Consider the following 25258-nt stretch of genomic DNA (forward strand, 5'->3'; position numbering starts at 1 on the left):
CATAAGCATAAAATTAACAAACCTCAAGCAAGATTTGAGATTAAAAGGAATTATTTTTCCCATGGAGTTATAACTAAAAGAATTAAATTCCCAAATAAAGTAAGTTACTGCTGTCGATTAACTCCTTTAAAAAAGATCTGGAGGAATATGTGGTTCGGAGTGAAGTTGCGTTTTACCATGATAAGTACATATGGAGCTAATTAAATGCTATGTGGAACATGATGGTTCCTGAGCTGCTGGCACCAAGGAAATGCCAAGTTTTAGGAAGACAGCAAGCCTATGATGTTGGATGGGAAAACGGCGATTATTTTGGAGTTTTGCTAATTTATCTTTGGAGACAGGGAGAATGTTTTGAGAATCCTTATTCAGGAAATTAAATGGAATGGATAAAGATCATGATAGAGCAAATTGTTTACAGCTATGGACTGAATAGCCTTATTGCCTGCCATGCATTGTTATTTTCTTAATAAGTTTAAATGCTGTCAATTCAACCATTTCCCAGAACATTCTGCTTTCAGCTGAATTCATTAAAGATGTAATAGCAGGATCGGTCCAAGTCAGCATGGATTTATGAAAGGGAAATCATGCTTGACAAATCTTCCACAATTTTTTGAGGATGTAACTAGTAGAGTGGACAAGGGAGAACCAGTGGCTGTGATGAATTTGGACTTTCAAAAGGCTTTTGACAAGGTCCCACACAAGAGATTGGTGTGCAAAATTAAAGCACATGGTATTGGGGGTAATGTATTGGGGGTAATGTATTGACGTGGATAGAGAACTGGTTGGCAGACAGGAAGCAAAGAGTAGGAATAAGCGTGTCTTTTTCAGAATGGCAGGCAGTGACTAATGGGGTACCGCAAGGTTCAGTGCTGGGACCCCAGCTATTTACAATATACATGAATGATTTAGACAAAGGAATTGAATGTAATATCTCCAAGTTTGCAGATGACACTAAGCTGGGTGGAAGTGTGCTGTGAGGAGGATGCTAAGAGGCTGCAGGGTGACTTGGACAGGTTAAGTGAGTGGGCAAATGCATGGCAGATGCAGTATAATGTAGATAAATGTGAGATTATCCACTTTGGTGGCAAAAACAGGAAGGCAGAATATTATCTGAATGGTGACAGATTAGGAAAAGGGGAGGTGCAACGAGACCTGGGTGTTATGGTGCATCAGTCTGTCATGTATCTCACATTACTGTACATAACTGTATCTTACCATGCTATACATGACTGTAACTAATTATGACCTGTAACCACTAGCATACCTTACCACCAGGGGTGCACTTGCAGGAGACACCGAATTACGGCCAACGGCTCAGATGAAAAATACAATGCTGGAGATAATTGGGAGGACTTTATAGAAAGGCTCCAGCAAAGCTTTGTAACCAAAGACTGGTTAGGCGACAATAAGGCAGACAAGAGAAGAGCCCATCTCTTAACCAGCTGTGGCTCGAAAACATATGCCTTAATGAAGGACCTGCTGGCACCCGAGAAACCAGCAAGCAAGTCGTTTGAAGAGTTGAGCACACTGGTAAGAGACCACCTGAAGCCAGCGAGCAGCCTACACATGGCCAGACACAGGTTCTACAACTACAGACGCTGTATGGGCCAGAGCATACCCGACTTTGTGGCGGAACTTTGGAGGCTGGCTAGTTTATGTGAGTTCTCCAATGAACTAAGGAGAGAAGTACTGAGAGACTTTTTTATTGAAGTAATATAGGCCACGCAGGCATATTCCGAAAGCTCATAGAGACCAAGAACTTGACCCTAGAGGCAGCAGCACTGGTTGCACAGACATTCTTGGTAGGGGAAGAAGAAACGAGGTTAATCTACACTGCGGGTACAATAACTAACGAAACATCAGAACAAGGGGTTCACAGCGTGAAACAAGCCGCTACCCCCACACACAGACAAAGGCAGGAGAGCAGGCCCTCAACAGCAGGAAGTGGTGCCAGAAGCCATCAAGGGCCACATGAACGGCCGTTCACACCTCATCAACCCACAATGCGAGCAATCAACTACAAACTGAGAGAAGCTCAAGAGAGATCAGCCAGACGCAGCTCATCCTTTGGAAACAATGGAAGCGGTCTGTGCTGGAGATGTAGGGGAAGGCACTCATCAAGGGGGTGTCGATTTCAGCATGCCGTTTGCAGAAATTGCAACTATACAGGGCATCTGGCCCGCCTGTGCAGAAAAACGGCAGCTCGGCTGGTATACGAATCGGAAGGGTCGGAAAGCGGACCAGAAGACGGTGGGGACAGTGCGCGGGACACCGAGGTACAGCGGGTCAACACGATCAATGGACACTGTTCTTACAACAAGACGCCTCCAATAATGATGAGGGTCCTACTCAACGGGATACCCGTCAATATGGAACTGGATACAGGAGCGAGTCAATCTCTTATGAGCGCTCAACAATTTGAATAGCTGTGGCCGCACAAAAGTAACAGACCAAAACTCACAAGGGTTGACACCAAACTAAGGACCTATACCAAAGAAATCGTCCCAGTCCTTGGCAGCGCCATGCTCTCAGTCACACACAAAGCGACAATGAATCGACTTCCCCTGTGGATTGTCCCCGGAGATCTCCCAGCACTGCTGGGGAGAAGCTGGCTGGCAAAACTAAATTGGAAATGGGATGATGTTCACGCCATGTCATCAGAGGAACGGACGTCCTGCTCAACAGTTCTTAGTCGATTTGAACATCTCTTTCAGCCAGGTGTGGGCACTTTCAAAGGGGCTAAAGTTAAAATCTACATCACACAGGGTGCTACACAGGTCCATCACAAGGCTAGAGCTGTGCCCTATGTGATGAGGGAAAAGATTGAACATGAACTGGACAGGCTTCTGCGGGAAGGCATTATATCACCTGTGAATTTAGCGACTGGGCAAGTCCCATCGTCCCCGTCATGAAGCCTGATGAATCCGTATGAATCTGTGGGGACTACAAATCTACCATAAATAGAGTCTCCCTAAGGACCAATACCCGCTGCCCAGAGCGGAGGACCTATTTGCCACATTGGCTGGAGGAAAACTTTTCTCGAAACTAGACCTCACATCTGTGTACATGACGCAAGAACTGACCAAAGAGTCTAAGCTACTCACCACCATCAACACACATTGAGACCTTTTCATGTACAATCGATGCCCATTCGGCATCAGGTCGACAGCTGCTATATTCCAGCGCAACATGGAGAGTCTACTCAAGTCCATCCCGGGGACGGTTGTGTTTCAAGACGACATACTTATCACAGGCAGGGACACCGACTCCCATCTCCGCAATTTGGAGGAAGTACTAAAGCGGTTGGATTGGGTAGGCCTAAGAGTTAAGAAATCCAAGTGTCTGTTTCTCGCGCCCAAAGTTGAATTTTTGGGCAGAAGGATTGCCACTGATGGAATCTGCCCAACGGAATCCAAAACCGAAACAATTCGTCTGGCACCCAGGCCCCGGAATGTCTCGGAACTGCGCGCATTTCTCAGGCTATTCAATTACTTTGGGAACTTTATGCAGAACTTAAGCACACTGCTAGAGCCTCTCCACGTGCTACTCAGAAAGGGGTGCGATTGGTTTTGGGGGGACGCCTAGGAACGTGCCTTCAATAAGGTACGCAACCTTCTATGTTCCAACAGTGTTTTGGCTTTTTTTAATCCAGGTAAAAAGCTAGTTCTTACATGTGATGTGTCAGTGTACGGGGTCGGGTGCGTTTTACAGCATGTCAATGATGCGGGTAAATTACAACCCATAGCCTATGCCTCCAGGTCACTTTCGCGGGCGGTGCGCGGGTACGGTATGGTGGAGAAGGAGGCGCTCGCATTCGTGTACGGTGTCAAAAAGATGCACCAATACCTTTTCGGGGCCAAGTTCACGTTAGAAACCAACCACAAGCCCCTCACGTCCCTGCTATCCGAGAGCAAGGCAATAAACGCCAACGCCTCGGCGCACATTCAACGGTGGGCACTCATGCTGGCGTTTTACGACTACACAATAAGGCACAGACCAGGCACAGACAACTGTGTCAACACGCTAAGCAGGCTACCCCTGGCAACAACGGAAAGGTCTGACGAACAGGACTGTGAGATGGTCATGGCAATCAATGCCTTTGAGTCCACAGGTTCGCCCATGACGGCTCGCCAAATCAGAGCCTGGACGACCAGAGACCCCATGTTATCCTTAATCAAACGATGTGTCTTAACCGGTGACTGGGCAGAGGCTCGCGATGCCTGCCCCGAGGAGATCAAACACTTTGTCTATAATGACTTTGGCCCCCCTGAGCCCCTGGCCCTGACCCACCAAACTGTGGTCACGGGTGCACGTAGACTACGCGGGCCCATTCATGGGCAAAATGTTCCTCGTAGTCGTCGATGCATTTTCAAAGTGGATCGAATGTACCATTTTAAACTCGAGCACCACCTCCACCACTGTGGAGAGCCTTGGAACCATGTTTGCAACGCATGGAATTCCCGACATATTGGTCAGTGATAATGGTCCGTGCTTCATCAGCGCAGAATTCCAAGATTTTATAGTTGACCACGGCATAAATCGTTAAGATGGAACCATTCAAGCCGGCCTCCAATGGCCAGGTGGAGCGAGCAGTGTAAATCATTAAATAAGGCATGCTTAAAATTCAAGGTCCCATGCTGCAGGGCCGCCTGTCGCGACTGCTGCTGGCATACAGATCTCGTCCACATTCATTGACTGGGGTTCCCCACCCACAACTATTGATGAAACGGACCTTAAAGACAAGGCTCTCGTTAATCCTCCCAGACATGCATGAAATCGTTGAGGCAAAGCGCCGTAAGCTAACCGAGTACCATGACTGAAATTCGAGGGGGGGTGGAATGAGATAGGGGACAAAGTGTTTGTGCTAAACTATGGCAGGGGTCCCAAATGGCTTGCAGGGACTATAACAGGCAAGGAAGGAAACAGGCTACTGGTGGTACAAATGGACAATGGCCAAACCTGCCGGAGGCATGTAGACCAAGTAAAAAGTAGATTCACCAACAACACTGCAGAACCAGAGGCAGACTACAATGTGGAACTCACACCACACCTGGTGGACAGACAGAGGGAACAACCTGAGGAAAGGGCAGTCTCAACAGACAGCCCAGGCGAGATACCAACAATCATACTGAACGAAACAGACAGCCCAGGTGAGATACCAACAATCACACCGAAAGAAAAACAGGCACCAAGGCAAACAACTGAACCACAACTAAGACGCTCCACGCGAGAGCGTAGACCACCTGAGAGACTGAATCTATAAAGACAATAAGACCTTGGGGGAGGGTGATGTCATGTATCTCACATTACTGTACATAACTGTATCTTACCATACTATACATGACTGTAACTATGACCTGTAACCACTAGCATACCTTACCACCAGGGGTGCACTTGCAGGAGACACTGCATACCTGTTCCACACAGGTATATAAAGACAGGTCTCAGGCAAGTGTGGCATTCGAGAGCTGTGAAACAAAGGTGCAGGTCCTGAGTGACCTTGACTTCAGCATGTGCCTCATTTGAGTCTGTACTGCAGGGACAGGATTTTACACAGTCATTGAAAGTTGGCATGCAGGTACAGCAGGCGGTGAAGAAGGCAAATGGCATGTTGGCCTTCATAGCTAGGGGATTTGAGTATAGGAGCAGGGAGGTCTTACTGCAGTTGTACAGGGCCTTGGTGAGGCCACACCTTGAATATTGTGTACAGTTTTGGTCTCTTAATCTGAGGAAGGATATTCTTGCTATTGAGGGAGTGCAGCGAAGGTTCACCAGACTGATTCCCGAGATGGCAGGACTGACATATGAAGAACGACTGGATCGACTAGGCTTATAGTCACTGGAATTTAGAAGAATGAGAGGGGATCTCATAGAAACATATAAGATTCTGACGGGATTGGACAGGTTAGATGCAGGAAGAATGTTCCGATGTTGGGGAAGTCCAGAACCAGGAGTCACAGTCTAAGGATAAGGGGTAATCCACTCAGAGAATTGTGAACCTGTGGAATTCTCTACCACAGAAAGTTGTTGAGGCCAGTTCGTTAGATATATTCAAAAGGGAGTTAGATGTGGCCCTTACAGCTAAAGGGATCAAGCGGTATGGAGAGAAAGCAGGAATGGGGTACTGAAGTTGCATGATCAGCCATGATCATATTGAATGGTGGTGCAGACTCGAAGGGCCAAATGGCCTACTCCTGCACCTATTTTCTATGTTTCTATGTTTCTTGGACACTTGTTGCCACCTCTTAGCCTCCTTTTCTGGTCTTGTACCTAAGTTAAAAAGAACTGATCCCCACTGCTGTATCTTTAGGTGCACACTATTCACACTACACTGAATGTGTTTTTTAAACAAAAATCTCAGTCCCTGCACAGTTACAATGGCAGTGTAAATTACCATAGCCAGCGATTAATGTCAAGCTCAAGGTATGGTAGAAAGCTAGACCTTCTAAATTTTGCAGCTGAAGATACAATAATTGCTCTAAAATGAAAGTCATTCATTTTGCGCCAATGTAATCAGGTTTGTTTTGGTGTAATTTGGTAAATAATTTATCTACAAGTTAAAAATCATGATGTCAACATGAGTTTGTAGCAGTAGCAGTAGTTCTTATTCTGTTATTTATGGTTCTCATGTTCCACAACTGGCACTACAATTACATCAGAGGGAATATTTTTGGCTTTGCACTCTCAGCAGGGTGGTTTGCCCACTGGCAGCGCAAATTGAAAATTCAGGTATGCGCACACATAATTTCCAACCATTTGAATTAATGTAGGGGATTTATGCGCAGTATGCACCAAATTTCTGCTATGCTTTCAGCAGGCGAGACTCCTTGCTGGTAACACAAAGTCAGGAAATTAACCCTCTGATATCTGCTGAGCCTGCAGACTTGCAGTTATTTACTTTCTGCCAGGATGCACTCTCTTTATTTTGGCTTCTCTCTCTACTGCTGAGTCCATCTTTCATTCTTACTTCTCTGTTTAATTTTTCTGGCTGTACCTCTTTCCACTGCTCTCCATTAGAATTTTCTAGGACCCTGGAATGAACAGTAGCTCCTATAATCACACACTGAGATCCCAACAACACTGGTCTCCGAAGCGTTGCAGCACCGATTAATCTCATTTGGGGAAGGAAACCTGCTGTCCTCGCCCGGTCTGACCTATATGTGACTAGAGTCCCACACTAACATGGTTGACTCTTAACTGCCCTCGGAAGTTGCCCAGTAAACCATTCAGTTGATGTAAGCAACTATGTGAAATGAGTAAAGGACATAGAATAATAATAATGGGAGATTTTAACTATCCCCAAATAAACTGGCAAGAAGAGGGAAAGAAAGGGGTCTGGGAATGGAGTTTTTACAAGGCGTGGCCTTGGACAACATGGACCATTTTCAATACTGTGGGAGCCTACTATTAGCAAGGGCAGACATCGATGATGAGGTCCGACACTGCCTCCAGTATGCCAGCGCAGCCTTCGGTCGCCTGAGGAAGAGAATGTTTGAAGACCAGGACCTCAAATCTGGCACCAAGCTTATAGTGATACCCCCCTCCTATATGGCTCAGAGACGTGGAACATCTCAAAGCGCTGGAGAAGTACCACCAATGCTGCCACCGCAAGATTCTGCAAATCCATTGAGTGGCTAGATGCACCAACATCAGTGTTTTTGCTCAGGCCAACATCCAGAGCATCGAAGCACTGACCACGCTCGACCAGCTGCGTTGGGTGGGCCACCTTGTCCGCATGCCTGACACAAGACTACCTAAGCAAGCGCTCTACTCAGAAACATAGAAGCATAGAAAATAGGTGCAGAAGTAGGCCATTCAGCCCTTCGAGCCTGCACCACCATTCAATAAGATCATGGCTGATCATTCACCTCAGTACCCCTTTCCTGCTTTCTCTCCATACCCCTTGATCCCTTTAGCCGCAAGGGCCATATCTAACTCCCTCTTCAATATATCCAATGAACTTATATCAACAACTCTCTGCGGTAGAGAATTCCACAGGTTAACAACTCTCTGAGTGAAGAAGCTTCTCCTCATCTCAGTCCTAAAAGGCTTACCCCTTATCCTTAGACTGTGTCCCCTGGTTCTGGACTTCCCCAACATCAGGAACATTTTTCCTGCATCTAACCTGTCCCGTCCCGTCAGAATTTTCTATGTTTCTATGAGATCCCCTCTCATCCTTCTAAACTCCAGTGAATACAGGCCCAGTCAATCCAGTCTCTCCTCAAATGTCAGTCCTGCCATCCTGGGAATTAGTCTGGTGAACCTTCGCTGCACTCCCTCAATAGCAAGAATGTCCTTCCTCAGATTAGGAGACTAAAACTGAACACAATATTCCAGGTGAGACCTCACCAAGGCCCTGTACAGCTGCAGTAAGATCTCCCTGCTCCTATACTCAAAACCTCTAGCTATGAAGGCCAACCTACCATTTGCCTTCTTCACCACCTGCTGTACCTGCATGCCAACTTTCAATGATTGATGTACCATGACATCCAGGTCTCGTTGCACCTCTGCTTTTTCTAATCTGCCGCCATTCAGATAATATTCTGCCTTCGTGTTTTTGCCACCAAAGTGGATAACCTCACATTTATCCACATTATACTGCATCTGCCATGCATTTTCCCACTCACCTAAGCTGTCCAATCACCCTGCAGCCTCTTGGCATCCTCCTTACAGCTCACACCGCCACCCAGCTTAGTGTCATCTGAAAACTTGTAGATATTACACTCAATTCCTTCATCTAGATCATTGATATATATTGTAAATAGCTGGGGTCCCAGCACTGAGCCCTGCAGCAACCCACTAGTCACTGCCAGCCATTCTGAAAAGGACCCGTTAATCCCGACTCTCTGCTTCCTGTCTGCCAACCAGTTCTCGATCCATGTTAGTACCCCCAATACCATGTGCTTTAATCTCTTGTGTGGGACCTTGTCAAAAGCCTTTCGAAAGTCCAAATACACCACATCCACTGGTCCTCCCTTGTCCACTCTACTAGTTACATCCTCAAATAATTCTAGAAGATTTGTCAAGCATGATTTCCCTTTCATAAATCCATGCTGACTTGCAACCGATCCTGTCACTGCTTTCCAAATGCGTTGCTATTTCATCTTTAATAATTGATTCCAACATTTTCCCCACGACTGATGTTAGACTAACCGGTCTATAATTACCCGCTTTCTCTCTCCCTACTTTTTTTTAAAGTGGTGTTATATTAGCTACCCGCCAGTCCATAGGAACTGATCCAGAGTCGATAGACTGTTGGAAAATGATCACCAATGCATCCACTATTTCTAGGACCACTTCCTTAAGTACTCTGGGATGCAGACGATCAGGCCCTGGGGATTTATCAGCCTTCAATCCCATCAATTTCCCGAACACAATTTCCCACCTAATAAGGATTTCCTTCAGTTCCTCCTTCTCACTAGACCCTCGGTCCCCTAGTATTTCCGGAAGGTTATTTGTGTCTTCCTTCATGAAGACAGAACCAAAGTATGTGTTCAACTGGTCTGTCATGCCTGTGTTCCCCATTATAAATTCACCTGAATCTGACTGCCAGGGACCTACGTTTGTCTTCACTAATCTTTTTCTCTTCATATATCTATAGAAGCTTTTGCAGTCAGTTTTTATGTTCCCAGCAAGCTTCCTCTCATACTCTATTTTCCCCCTCCTAATTAAACACTTTGTCCTCCTCTGCCAGATTCTAAATGTCTCCCAGTCCTCAGGTTTGCTGCTTTTTCTCGCCAATTTATATGCCTCTTCCTTGCAATTAACACTATCCTTAATTTCCCTTGTTAACCACGGTTGAGCCACCTTCCCCATTTTATTTTTACTCCAGACAGGGATATACAATTGTTGAAGTTCACCCATGTGTTCTTTAACTGTTTGCCATTGTCTATCCACCGTCAACCCTTTAAGTATCATTCGCCAGTCTATTCTAGCTAATTCACGTCTCATACAATCAAAGTTACCTTTCCTTCAGTTCAGGACCTAATCTCTGAATTAACTATGTCACTCTCCATCTTAATAAAAAATTCTACCATATTATGGTCACTCTTCCCCAAGGGGCCTCGCACAACAAGATTGCTAATTAGTCCTTTCTCATTACACATCATCCAGTCTAGGATGGCCAGCCCGCTAGTTGGTTCCTCAACACATTGGTCTAGAAAACCATCCCAAATACACTCCAGGAAATCCTCCTCCACCGTATTGCTACCAGTTTGGTTAGCCCAATCTATATGTAGATTAAAGTCGCCCATGATTACTGCTGTACCTTTATTGCACGCATCCCTAATTTCTTGTTTGATGCTGTCCCCAATCTCACTACTACTGTTTGGTGGTCTGTACACAACTCCAACTAGCGTTTTCTGCCCATTGGTATTCCGTAGCTCCATCCATACAGATTCCACATCCTCCAAGCTAATGTCCTTCCTTACTATTGCATTAATTTCCTCTTCAACCAGCAACGCTACCCCACCTCCTTTTCCTTTCTGTCTATCCTTCCTGAATGTTGACTACCCCTGGATGTTGAGTTCCCAGCCTTGGTCACCCTGGAGCCATGTCTCCGTGATGCCAATTATATCATATTCGTTGATTGCTGCCTGCAGTTAATTCGTCCACCTTATTACGAATACTCCTCGAATTGAGACACAGAGCCTTCAGGCTTGTCTTTTTAACACATTTTGCCCCTTTAGAATTTTGCTGTAATGTGGCCCTTTATGATTTTTGCCTTGGGTTTCTCTGCCCTCCACTTTTACTTTTCTTCTTTCTATCTTTTGCTTCTGCCCCCCATTCTACTTCCCTCTGTCTCCCTGCATAGGTTCCCATCCCCCTGCCATATTAGTTTAACCCCTCCCCAACAGCACTAGCAAACACTCCCCCTAGGACATTGGTTCCGGTCCTGCCCAGGTCATCTGGATTGTACTGGTCCCACCTCCCCCAAAACCGGTTCCAATATCCCAGGAATTTGAATCCCTCCCTTCCGCACCGTTCCTCAAGCCACGTATTCATCTGAGCTATCCTGCAATTGCTACTCTGACTAGCACATGGCACTGGTAGCAATCCTGAGATTGCTACCTTTAAGGTCCTACTTTTGAATTTAACTCCTAGCTTCCTAAATTTAGCTTGTAGGACCTCATCCCATTTTTTACCTATATTGTTGGTACCTATATGCACCACGACAACTGGCTGTTCACCCTCCCCCTCCAAAATGTCCTGCAGCTGCTCCGAGACATCCTTGACTCCTACATGGCAAACGAGCCCCAGGTGGGCAGAGGAAACGTTTCAAGGACACCCTTAAAGCCTCCTTGATAAAGTGCAACATACCTACTGGCACTTGGGAATCCCTGGCCCAAGACTGCCCAAAATGGAGGAAGAGCATCCGGGAGAGCGCTGAGCACCACGAGTCTCGCTGCCGAGAGCGTGCGGCAAACCAGGCTCCCCACGCATCTTTGCCTTCAACCACTGTCTGCCCCACCTGTGATAGAGACTGTGATTCCTTCATTGGAGTGTACAGCCACCTGAGAACTCACTTTTAGGGCCCAAGTTTCGGGTGGAGATGCTCCTAGTTTTTTGGAGCAACTAGTTTAGTTTGGAGTATGTTAGAAATTGCAATTCTCGGATATTAGTTTGCTCCAGTTCTAGTGAGTTAGTTTAGGTTGGCTTTAGGTAAGGTACTTTTTTTTTCAAAAGTGGGTGTGTCCAGCCACTCAGGCCTGTTTTGCAAGTTTCGGCAGTGAAAACTTACTTCAAACTAACTTAAGATGGAATAAGTGTCCACTTTTGTAAATTCTGAAAAACCTTACCTAGAGTTAAGTTTAGTGCAGGCACAGCCAGAGACAGGGGGTGGGAAGCATTAAACACAAAGGACACATCAACATCACAACAGGGGGGGGGAAGGGAAGTTAGAGGATTTTCCATAAACACCTTCACAAAATCATTAAAGAAGCAAAGTACATTTAAAGCACCAAGCACTAAATGAAGCACAAAATGTATAAGCAATTAATTAATAAAAAATAGAATGAATCCTGCACCTAAAAGCACCAAGACCAAAGTAATAAGCAATCAATCAATAAAAAATAGAAGTCCTACCTTTATGTGAAGGGAAGGTGTCTTTGTCAGTGTCTCTCTCTGTAGTCTCTCTCTCTCTCTCTCTCTCTCTCTGTATCTGATGGTGAGGGGTGTGTGCGTGGGGGGGGCGGGTGTGTGTGTGGGGTGTGTGTGTGTGTGTGTGTGTGTGGGGCGGGTGTGTGGGAGGCGGGTGTGTGGGAGGGGGGGGTGTGGGGGGAGGGGGAGGGTGTGTGGAGGGAGGGGGCGGGTGTGTGGAGGGAGGGGGGGTGTGTGTGGAGGGAGGGGGGTGTGTGTGGAGGGAGTGGGAGGGTGTGTGGAGGGAGGGGGAGTGTGTGTGGAGGGAGGGGGAGGGTGTGTGGAGGGAGGGTGTGTGGAGGGAGGGGGAGGGTGAGTGGAGGGAGGGGGAGGATGTGTGGAGGGAGGGGGAGGGTGTGTGGAGGGAGGGGGAGGGTGTGTGGAGGGAGGGGGAGGGTGTGTGGAATGAGGGGGAGGGTGTGTGGAGTAAGGGGGAGGGTGTGTGGAGGAGGGGGAGGGTGTGTGGAGGAGGGGGAGGGTGTGTGGAGGGGGGGAGGCTGGAAGGAGGCACCCCTGCTCTCTCCTCCGGCCCTTCGATCATTTTGAATGCCCCCCCAACCCATGCTCCTCCACCCCAGTTGCCACGCTCCCCTCCCCACCCCAGTTGCCACGCTCCCCCCCTCCCCACCCCGATACCCACGCTCCCCCTCCATCCCTTGCCACGCTCCCCCCTCCATCCCTTGCCACGCTCCCCCCTCCATCCCTTGCCACGCTCCCCCTCCATCCCTTGCCACGCTCCCCCCTCCATCCCTTGCCACGCTCCCCCCTCCATCCCTTGCCACGCTCCCCCCTCCATCCCTTGCCATGCTCCCCCCTCCATCCCTTGCCACGCTCCCCCCTCCATCCCTTGCCATGCTCCCCCCTCCATCCCTTGCCATGCTTCTCCCTCCATCCCTTGCCACGCTCCCCCCCTCCCCACTCCGGTACCCACGCTCCCCCCTCCCCCCGGTACCCATGCTCCCCCCGGTACCCACGTTCCCCCCGGTACCCATGCTTCCCCCCTGCCCCCGGTACCCATGCTCCCCCCCCCGCCCCCGGTACCCACGCTCCCCCCGGTACCCACGCTCCCCCCACCCCGGTACCCACGCTCCCCCCCCCCCGGTACCCATGCTCCCCCCCCCTGCCCCCGGTACCCACGCTCCTCCTCCCCCCCGGTACCCACGCTCCCCCCACCCCGGTACCCACGCTCCCCCCCCCCCGGTACCCATGCTCCCCCCCCCCTGCCCCCAGGTACCCACGCTCCCCCCACCCCGGTACCCATGCTCCCCCCCCCTGCCCCCAGGTACCCACGCTCCCCCCCCCCCGGTACCCATGCTCCCCCCCCCTGCCCCCGGTACCCACGCTCCTCCTCCCCCCCGGTACCCACGCTCCCCCCACCCCGGTACCCACGCTCCCCCCACCCCGGTACCCACGCTCCCCCCCCCCCCGGTACCCACGCTCCCCCTGCCCCCGGTACCCATGCTCCCCCCCCCCTCCCCCCGGTACCCATGCTCCCCCCCCCTCCCCCCGGTACCCATGCTCCCCCCCCCCTGCCCCCGGTACCCATGCTCCCCCCCCCCTCCCCCCGGTACCCATGCTCCCCCCCCCCCCGGTACCCACGCTCCTCCTCCCCCCCGGTACCCACGCTCCACCCCCCCCCCCCCAGTATCCACGCTCCCCCCCCGGTACCCACGCTCCCCCCCACACCACCCCCGGTACCCACGCTCCCCCCACCCCGGTACCCACGCTCCCCCCACCCCGGTACCCACGCTCCCCCCACCCCGGTACCCACGCTCCCCCCCACACCACCCCCGGTACCCACGCTCCCCCCACCCCGGTACCCACGCTCCTCCCCCCCCCCCCCCCAGTATCCACGCTCCCCCCCAGGTACCCACGCTCCCCCCACCCCGGTACCCACGCTCCACCCCCCCCCCCCCCAGTATCCACGCTCCTCCCCCGGTACCCACGCTCCCCCCACACCACCCCCGGTAACCACGCACCCCCCCACCCCCGGTACCCACGCTCCTCCCCCGGTACCCACGCTCCACCCCCCCCCCCCCCAGTATCCACGCTCCCCCCCAGGTACCCACGCTCCCCCCACCCCGGTACCCACGCTCCACCCCCCCCCCCCCAGTATCCACGCTCCTCCCCCGGTACCCACGCTCCCCCCCACACCACCCCCGGTAACCATGCACCCCCCCCCCCCCGGTACCCACGCTCCTCCCCCCCCCCCCCCAGTATCCACGCTCCCCCCCAGGTACCCACGCTCCCCCCCACACCACCCCCGGTAACCATGCACCCCCCCACCCCCGGTACCCACGCTCCCCCCCTGCCCCTGGTACCCACGCTTCCCCCCCCACCCCTGGTACCCACGCTCCCCCCGGTACCCATGCTTCCCTCCCCCATCCCTGGTACCCACGCTCCCCTGAGCCATTGCGCAGGCGCGCATGCTCCAATGCGCCTGCGCAACGCTGCCAGCACTGAGAAGAAGACATGATCCCTAGCCCCGCCCCCATGCAGGCAGGCTCCTCCCCAGGGAGACTACACTGCGCCACGCCACGCCACGCCACAGTCCAGGAGGACTGGAGAATTGCTGCAGAATATTCCAGCGAGCCTTCGAACCCAGCCAGGTCACGTAAGTCTCGGAGGTGCGCCGTTTTCACCAGATGCCGAATCTTGGGCCCGTAGAGTGGAAGCAAGTATTCCTTGATTCCGAGGGACTGTCGATAATGATGTTGATGATGTGCAGGACTATTTTCTTACCCAGTATGTTAAAAGTTCAACAAGAAAGAGAGAGAGCACTCCTGGATCTAGGAATGGGAAATGAATCAGAACAAATAAGGGAAGTAAGCATAAGGAAATATCTAGGCAATACCGATCACAACAGAATTCAGTTTAAGATAAAGATTGAGAAGGATATAAGTTAAGGCAAAGACCAAAGCAATAAATTGGAAAAAAGCTGATTTTAAGTGGATGAGGATGGAACTAGGGAAAATAAACTGGAAAAATGTACTGACAAACAAAAAAAATCACCAGTGGGGAACATTTGAAAGAAAAGAAGGACTCGCATTTATATAGCACCTTTCATGACCACCGGACGCATCAAAGGGCTTTACAGCTAATGAAGTATTTTTGAAGTGTAGTCACTGTTGTAAAGTGGGAAAGCGGCAGCCAATTTGCACACAGCAAGCTCCCACAAACAGCAATGTGATAACGTCTCATCCGAAAGACGACATCTCCAACCAGTGCAATGCTCCCTCAGTACTGCCCCTCTGACAGTGAAGCACTCACTCAGTACTGCCCCACTGATGGTGCAGCACTCCCTCAGTACTGACCCTCCAGCGATGCAGCGCTCCCTCAGTACTGCCCCACCGACAATGCAGAGCTTCCTCAGTACTGCCCCTCCGATAGTGCGGCACTCCCTCACTACTGCCCCACCGACAATGCAGCGCTTCCTCAGTACTGCCCCTCCGACAGTGCAGCGCTTCCTCTGTACTGTCCCTCTGACAGTGCGACACTTCCTCATTACTACCCCTCCAACAGTGTAGCACTCCCCTCACTATTGATCCCCGACAGTGCAGCGCTCCCTCAGTACTGGCCCTCCGACAGTGCAGTGCTCCCTTAGTGCTGACCCTTTGACAGTGCAGCACTCCTTCAGTACTAAATCTCCAACAGTGCAGCACTCCCTTAGTGCTGAACCTTTGACAGTGTAGCACTCCCTCAGTATTGACCCTCCAACAGTGCAACACTCCCTCAGTACTAGCCCTCCAACAGTGCAGCGTTCCCTCAGTACTATCATTCCGACAGTGCAGCACTGCACTGCAGTCTCAGCATAGATTTATGTCCTCAAGTTCCTGGAGGAGAATCTTTTTTACGCAGCAAGTTGCTCTTATCTGGAATGCACTGCCTGAAAGGGCGGTGGAAGAAAAATGGTGATCAATAGAGTTCAGGAGGAATATATCCACTAATAAACAAGAACAGTCTCATCATCATCATAGGCAGTCCCTTGGAATCAAGGAAGACTTGCTTCTGTTCTTAAAATGAGTCCTTAGGTGGCTGAACAATCCAATACGAGAGCCACAGTTCCTGTCACAGGTGGGACAGATAGTCATTGAGGGAAAGGGTGGGTGGGACAGGTTTGCCGCACGCTCTTTCCGCTGCCTGCGCTTGATACCTGCATGCTCTCATCAATAAGACTCAAGGTGCTCAGCGCCCTCCTGGATGCACTTTCTCCACTTAGGGTGATCTTTGTCTGTGCGGAAGTTGTACTTTCTCAGGGAGGCTTTGAGGGTGTCCCTGTAATGTTTCCTCTGCCAACCTTTGGCACATTGGCAGTGAAGGAGTTCCGAGTAAACATAGAAACATAGAAAATAGGTGCAGGAGTAGGCCATTTGGCGCTTCAAGCCTGCACCACCATTCAATAAGATCATGGCTGATCATTCCCTCAATACCCCTTTCCTTCTTTCTCTCCATACCCCTTGATTCCCTTAGCCGTAAGGGCCATATCTAACTCCCTCTTGAATATATCCAATGAACTGGCATCAACAACTCTCTGCGGCAGGGAATTCCACAGGTTAACAACTCTCTGAGTGAAGAAGTTTCTCCTCATCTCAGTCCTAAATGGCCTACCCCTTATCTTAAGACTGTGTCCCCAGTTCTGGACTTCCCCAACATCGGGAACAATCTACCCGCATCTAACCTGTCCCGTCCCGTCAGAATCATGTATGTTTCTATGAGATCCCCTCATCCTTCCAAACTCCAATGTATAAAGGCCCAGTTGATCCAGTCTCTCCTCATATGTCAGTCCGGCCATCCCGGGAATCAGTCTGGTGAACCTTCTCTGCACTCCCTCAATAGCAAGAATGTCCTTCCTCAGATTAGAAGACCAAAATTGAACACAATATTCCAGGTGAGGCCTCACCAAGGCCCTGTACAACTGCAGTAAGACCTCCCTGCTCCTATACTCAAATTCCCCAGCTATGAGGGCCAACATACCATTTGCTTGCTTTACCGCCTGTTACACCTGTATGCCAACTTTCAATGACTGATGAACCATGACACCCAGGTCTCATTGCACCTCCCCTTTTCCTAATCTGCCACCATTCAGATAATATTTTTTCTTCAAGTTTTTGCCCCCAAAGTGGATAACCTCACATTTATCCACATTATACTGCAGCTGCCATGCATTTGCCCACTCAACTAACCTGTCTAAGTCACCCTGCAGCCTCTTAGCGTCCCCCTCACAGCTCACACCGCCACCCAGTTTAGTGTCATCTGCAAACTTGGAGATATTACACGCAATTCCTTCATCCAAATCATTGCTGTATATTGTAAAGAGCTGGGGTTCCAGCACTGAGCCGTGCGGCACTCCAGTCACTGCCTGCCATTATGAAAAGGACCCCTTTATTTCGACTCTCTGCTTCCTGTCTGCCAACCAGTTCTCTATCCACGTCAGTACATTACCCCCAATACCATGTGCTTTGATTTTGCACACCAATCTCTTGTGTGGGACCTTGTCAAAAGTCTTTTGAAAGTCCAAATACACCACATCCACTGGTTCTCCCTTGTCCACTCTACTAGTTACATCCTCAAAAAATTCTAGAAGATTTGTCAAGCATGATTTCCCTTTCATAAATCCATGCTGACTTGGACCGATCCTGTCACTGCTTTCCAAATGCACTGCTATTTCATCCTTAATAATTGATTCCAACATTTTCCCCACTACTGATGTCAGGCTAACCAGTCTATAATTACCCGCTTTCTCTTTCCCTCCCTTTTTAAAAAGTGGTGTTACATTAGCTACCATGCAGTCCATAGGAACTGATCCCGAGTCGATAGACTGTTGGAAAATGATCACCAATGCATCCACTATTTCTAGGACCACTTCCTTAAGTACTCTGGGATGCAGAATATCAGGCCCTGGGGATTTATCGGCCTTCAATCCCATCAATTTCCCTAACACAATTTCCCACCTAATAAGGATATCCTTCAGTTCCTCCTTCTCACTAGACCCTCGGTCCTCTAGTACTTTCGGAAGGTTATTTGTATCTTCCTTCGTGAAGACAGAACCAAAGTATGTGTTCAACTGGTCTGCCATTTCTTTGTTCCCCATTATAAATTCACCTGAATCCGACTGCAAGGGACCTACTTTTGTCATCACTAATCTTTTTCTCTTCACATATCTATAGAAGCTTTTGCAGTCAGTTTTTATGTTCCCGGCAAGCTTCTTCTCGTACTCTATTTTCCCCCTCTTAATTAAACCCTTTGTCCTCCTCTGCTGAATTCCAAATTTCTCCCAGTCCTCAGGTTTGTTGCTTTTTCTGGCCAATTTATATGCCTCTTCCTTGAATGTAACACTATCCTTAATTTCCCTTGTTAGCCACGGTTGAGCCACCTTCCCCGTTTTATTTTTACTCCAGATAGGAATGTACAATTGCTGAAGTTCATCCATGTGATCTTTAAATGTTTGCCATTGCCTATCCACCGTCAACCCTTTAAATATCATTTGCCAGTCTATTCTAGCCAATTCACGCCTCAAAACATCGAAGTTACCATTCTTTTAGTTCAGGACCCTAGTTTCTGAATTAACTGTGTTACTCTCCATCCTAATAAAGAATTCTACCATGTTATGGTCACTCTTCCCCAAGGGGTCTTGCACAACAAGATTGCTAATTAGTCCTTTCTCATTACGCATCACCCAGTCTAAGATGGCCAGCTCCCTGGTTGAGCGCTTGCTTTGGGAGTCTTGTGTCTGGCATGCGAACAATGTGGCTTGCCCAGTGGAGCTGATCAAGTGTGGTCAGTGCTTCAATGCTGGGGATGTTAAGGACACTAATGTTGGTGTGTCTGTCCTCCCAGGGGATTTGTAGGATCTTGCGGAGGCATCGTTGGTGGTATTTCTCCAGCGACTTGAGCTGTCTACTGTACATGGTCCATGTCTCTGAGCCATACAGGAGGGCAGGTATTATTACAGCCCTTTACACCATGAGCTTGGTGGCAGTTTTGAGGGCCTGATCTTCAAATACTCTTTTCCTCAGACTGCCGAAGGCTGCACTGGCGCACTGGAGGCGGTGTTGAATCTCGTCGTCAATGCCTACTCTTGTTGATAAGAGGCTCCCAAGGTATGGGAAATGGTCCACGTTGTCCAGGGTCGCGCCGTGGATCTTGATGACTGGGGTGCAGTACTGTGCGGCGAGGACAGACTGGTGGAGGACCTTTGTCTTACGTATGTTTAGCGTAAGGCCCATGCTTTTGTACGCCTCAGTAAATACGTCGACTATGTCTTGGAGTTCAGCCTCTGTAAGTGCACAGATGTAGGCATCATCCGCGTACTGTAACTCGATGACAGAAGTTGGGGTGGTCTTGGACCTGGCCTGGAGGCGGCGAAGGTTGAACAGCTTCCCAGTGGTTCTGTAGTTTAGTTCCACTCCAGCGGGGAGCTTGTCGACTGTGAGGTGGAGCATGGCAGTGAGGAAGATTGAGAAGAGGGTTAGGGCGATGACGCAGCCCCGTTTGAGCCCGGTCTGGACGTGGATTGGGTCTGTAGTGGACCCATTGGTAAGGATCACAGCCTGCATGTCGTCTCCAGTAATGGTACACCATGGATGAATCAAGAAATAAGGGCAAAATTGAAACTAAAGAAAAAGGCGTAGACCAAGTACATAGGGCTGGACTTTTGGCATTGATCGCTACTGCCCATATATGGGCGATATTTCTGGTGGTAGTGGTTGTCCCATCTTTAAGAACCGCCGGAATATCACCCATTTTAAAATCTGCCAGTTTCGCCTTTTTTTGGGGGGCGGTAGCGGTAGCAAGTGGACAGTAGGGGTCTATTCCGACATGCAAGGCCGGTGTCCCTAGCAACGGCCGCTCTGCACATGCGCGATTTTCTTTTCGGCACTTCACTTTTCCCGCGATTCGGGAGGTCTGGGGTCACCTGCGTATGCGCAGAAGAGGAACGGGTGAGGAGAGAGAGAGAGCGAGACACACTGGCAGAGAGCAGAGCAAGTGGAGAGTGAAGGATCAGATATTCGAGGACTTAAAGTTATAAAAACTTTATAACACATTTGAAATTAAAAAATGGACATAGAAGAAGTAGTTATGAGCATCGTGGTTGAGGTGGTTGATGTGGGGGGCCAATCATTTCCCTGAAGAGGCCAACGCAGCCTTGGTCCACGAAGTTGAAAGTAGGTGGAGCCAATTAACCCGGGGTGGGCATGGGAAACCCCCCCCCCCCAATGTTTACCAACGGATATGGGTGAAAATCGCGGAGGTGGTGTCGCGGAGGTTGAGCCAATGCCCCAAGTGCTGGAACAATCCGGTTGCGTCTGCGAGAGTAAGTACTAACTTTAATAACTTTAATCATGCACTGACTCATTACTTAAAATGTAAATCTGCCAAATTGTAATTAAGTTTGGTAAGCTGGGTAAGCTTGGTGTCATGCATTACTTCCTATCCACGATCTTATTGCATTGCTTTTCTGAACGTAGATGTGTTAATCATGCATCAATTGCATCCTAACTGTATTAGCATATAACATAACGTTAATGGGACATTGATGAAAAGCATTGGCGATGGTTAATTGTGGATGTCTATTTGTGTGTTCTGTAGTAGTACCTGGGCCATTAGCTTATGCCATGCTCTTGTTATCTTTGCAGAAGAAGATATTTTCCAATCGTGCAGAGAGTCAGCGCACAGGAGGAGGGCCCGCAGAGTTGGCAGAAGTGACCGACCTCGAGGAGCGGGCCCCAGCCCTCGTTGGGGTCCATAATCGATCGGCTACCCTTGGTGGTGCAGATCCGGTTGTGGCGCCAGGTAAGTCATGTATAACCCCGGTGTAATTTAATGTAATTTAATGCTATTTGAGTATAATATACGAATTATGTAATGTAATGTAAGTAATACTGGGATCATGAAATCTTATAATGCCATGCAGTTTCTGTACTTTCTGTTCATGTTAATTAAATGTGACTTCTGTTGGTGATAACTAATGCAGTAGTGTTGCTCTTCCTACATATGCCTGTGTAACAGCGGTAACTGTTTTCTTTCATCAGCCATCCTCTCGTTCAGTCAGGCACAGATTTGAAGAAACTCTGCTCCAAGCTCGCATTATATCGGCAACCCCACAGTCCGCCCACAGCCCGATGCTAATGAGGGATGGGTGGCCCGGTCCGGAACTCGGTCTTGCAGGTCGGGTCCGCACCATCAGCAGGCCAGGGCCATTAGAGGGAGCAGCGTGTAGTGGCATACCACTGCAGGGAGCAGCACGTGCTGTTGCAGGAGAGTGACGGCTAACTGCAGTGCGGGCAGGTACAGCAGGAGTGGCGAGGTCAGGATGAAGGAGCGGCAAGAGTTCGTAGAGGGATGTGATCAGGGCCCAGGAGAGGCGAGAGTTTGGGGCCCAGAAGAGGCGCGGGCCCAGGGGCAGTACGGGCCAGCCCACACTGTGTACGCACTGGGTCCGTGCAGCAGAGCTGGTCTCCAGTCGTCTTGGTTGATCCTTGCCACTAGACCAAGACCGAGCTCTGTCAAGCCCGTGTGGTGGCTGGTGTGCAACGGCCACCACACGTTAAAAAAATCCACGCACAGGCATCTTCCACCCTTCAAAATATAGTTCGGGATCTGGAATATTAGGTCCTTCATTGAAACACCTGTGGACTCATCCCTTTTCGGCGTGGACTGCCTATGATGATGATGATATAAGCCTGCGCAGCGTAAGTGTTCTCATGTCACCCTGGCCCTCCTCTCCTCTTCTACTAACCTCTCATATTATGTTTTCTGGTTGCCCAAGAGCATCGGAGACATTTAGAGCGTCCTGGAGCATCTTCAAGTGGTGCTCACCACAGAAGACGAGATCACAGAGGGCGAGGATCGTATGGACGAGCCTCAGCCCAACATGTGGAGGAGGGGTTCTCAGAGACTCAAGGGTCCAATCTACCTGTGGCCACCTCTTCCTCAACCGAGGAAGTAGCAGGACCAAGCGGCTTGCAATAGGGCACACCGAGTGGTCCAACACCTATGCCGAATCTGCGGAGGTTGGTTTGGCGAGATAGGCCTGCTCAGAGACAAACAGAAGTCAACCTGGACATGGTCTCACTGTTGAGGGTGAGCGTCGACATTGGTCGAGAGCTCCTCCAGGCAAAAGGTGGGTTAACCAGCAGCAGTGCCACACTTTCAGCTCGTCATTCGGAGGAGATGGCGCAACTGATTGCGGTAATGCGCCAAACTGCCGATTCCGTCGATGCCATGCGGCAGACGATGGTCTCAGGATACGGCACTGCACCCCAAGGTGCCGTACCATCTGTGCCGGCAGCTGAGCATCAGGAGGAAGCAGTGGCTTCTGACTCTGGAGACGGGTCTTCGGATACTGATTCTTCTCCGGGATCCCCAAGAAGTGACTCTACCACTGTCACCCCACCTCCCCCCCATCTCACAGCAGCAGCGCTCAAGATGCCCTGCCGCAAGACGGCTTGGAGTAAATGCGAGCAGGACCAGGGGTAGGGGCAATGGGCAACAGTAGGGGGAAAGGGTGTGTTCAGGTTGAGGGGGGGCAGGGGGGAGGGGGAGGTAGAGGTAGAGGCAGAGGAAATGTTGGCTGCAGGTAGACATTTTGCCTGGGTGGGGGGGAGTTGGTATTATTGTTATTTCAATTGCTATTAAAACATTGTTGAATATTTGTGGCGGGGGGGTGGCGGTGGGTAATGGGTGTTTCTATTCTGTTTAAATGTTTTCAATGTTTGTATCTGTTATTTGGTTGTTTAATTAAAATGATACTGCTTTTTTCGGTTTAAATTCTAAAAATGTTTTTTTCAATTGTGTTAAATTATAAAAGATTTTTATTACACTTACAATTCTTGTGAAGTGTCTTTTACAAACAGAAGGTTAACCATCAATACAAGAGTTGCAAACAATGGCCAGACAAGGATGAAACATAACGTAACGTAACTGTCACCAATGTAACTTCAAGCAAAGCGTTCATTTATGAGCTGCTGACTCAACAGTCTTGCAGTTGCGTAACTACTAGGGGGCTTTTCCTGTGGTGTAGGGGATGGTGGTGGCCTGGGTTCATCGCCAGGCTGATTGTCCTCCCCGAGGTCCTTGTCCTTTTCCGCCCCTCTCTCCTGAGGTGGACCAGCAGTCCCATCTGGCAAATCCTATCCCTCCTGATAGCTAAGTTATGCAACATGCAGCACATGACAATGAACTCAGCGACCTGCTCAGGGTGGTATTGTAGACTGCCTACAGTGGTCTAGGCATCTGAAGCGCTGCTTCAGCACTCCAATTGTTTTTTCGACAATATTGCGTGCGGCTATATGACTCTGATTGTAGCGATCTGCCTGGGGCTTACGGAGAGGGGTCAAGAGCCAGGTAGCAAGGCCATAGGCAACTAGGCTCATACAGCAATGCCTGGTCACCAGTTGTCTTGGACCCCCTTGCCACTGGACCAAGACCTTGCTCTGCTAAGCCCCGTGTGGTAGTCGATGTGCAACGGCCACCCCACGTTAAAAGAACTCACGCAGAGGCATCTTCCACCCTTCAAATGAAGTTCGGGACCTGAAATGTCAGGACCCTCATGGCCTGTATTGGACTGTACAGTCACCTGAGAACTCACTTTTAGAGTGGAAGCAAGTCTTCCTCGATTTTGAGGGACTGCTCATGATGATGAGGAGCGAGGCTATATCCTTTGTCATCTAGCATCCAGCACTGGTCTTGTGGCTGACTCTTAAAAGGGTTGGAGACAGTGCTTTCACGCAAGATGTGCGCATCATGAGTGCTCCCTGGAAAATTGAAGTTTACCTCCATGATTATTTGCTTGTGGTCGACAACGAGCTGCACGTTCAGGGAGTGGAATCCCTTTCGGTTACGGTAAATCTCTGACTCCTCTAAAGGTGCTCACATGGCAATGTGCGTACAGTCTATTGTGCCCTGGACCTTGAGGAAGTTTGCTATGCTCGAGAGCCCCAAAGCCCTCTCACTCTGTGCCTCCCTGGTCATAGGGAAGTTTATAAAGTCCACCCTGCGTGCGTAAAGGGCTTCAATCACCTGGCGAATGCAGCAATGTGTGGCGTGCTGAGGGATGCAGCAAATGTCGTCAGCTGAGGCCGAGCCCGATGCATAGAAGGAAAGTGCCGCATTAGCCTTAACCTCAATGGACAATACAGTCCTGATGGTGTTGGTAGGCTGCAGGCCTCCCTTAATGAGCTGGCATATCTCATTGATGACCTCTTTTCAGAAGCGCAGCCTTCTAATGCATGTTGAATCGGACAAGTGCAGGAATGGACGCTGCACACCTATAAATGCATTGGGTGTAAGGCCTCCTCCTCATAAGTCTGCCACCTCTTTGATTGGGCACATAGTTCTCTTCAATGAAACTTTTCCCATCTCTATTCTGCAGCTTGTGAGTAGTCAGCAATACTGGCTGAGAAATTACAGGCCCCATTACTATAAGTGCCCTAATCTATCTTCAAAATTCTTGATTTGTCCTTCAACAACTACAAGTTTACTCAAAATTGATCACAATGTGCTCAGATAGAAACATAGAAAATAGGTGCAGGAGCAGGCCATTCGGCCCTTCGAGCCTGCACCACCATTCAATATGATCATGGCTGATCATGCAACTTCAGTACCCCACTCCCGCCTTCTCTCCATACCCCCTGATTCCCTTAGCCGTAAGGGCCACATCTAACTCCCTCTTGAATATATCCAATGAACTGGACTCAACAACTTTCTGTGGTAGAGAATTCCACAAGTTCACCACTCTCTGGGTGAAAAAGTTTCTCCTCATCTCGGTCCTATATGGCTTAACCCTATCCTTAGACTGTAACCCCTGGTTCTGGACTTCCCCAACATCGAGAACATTCTTCCTGCATCTAACCTGTCCAGTCCCGTCATAATTTTATATGCTTCTATTAGATCCCTTCTCATTCTTCTAAATTCCAGTGAGTATAAACCTAGCAATTCCAGTCTTTCTTCATATGTCAGTCCTGCCATCCCGGGAATTAGTCTGATGAACCTTCGCTGCACTCCCTCAATAGCAAGAACGTCCTTCCTCAGATTAGGAGACCAAAACTGCACATAATACTCAAGGTGTGGTCTCACCACACAACTGCAGTAAGACCTCCCTGCTCCTATACTCAAATCC

Source organism: Pristiophorus japonicus, chromosome 4 (genome assembly GCF_044704955.1).
Source record: "Pristiophorus japonicus isolate sPriJap1 chromosome 4, sPriJap1.hap1, whole genome shotgun sequence".
Lineage (NCBI taxonomy): Eukaryota > Metazoa > Chordata > Chondrichthyes > Pristiophoridae > Pristiophorus > Pristiophorus japonicus.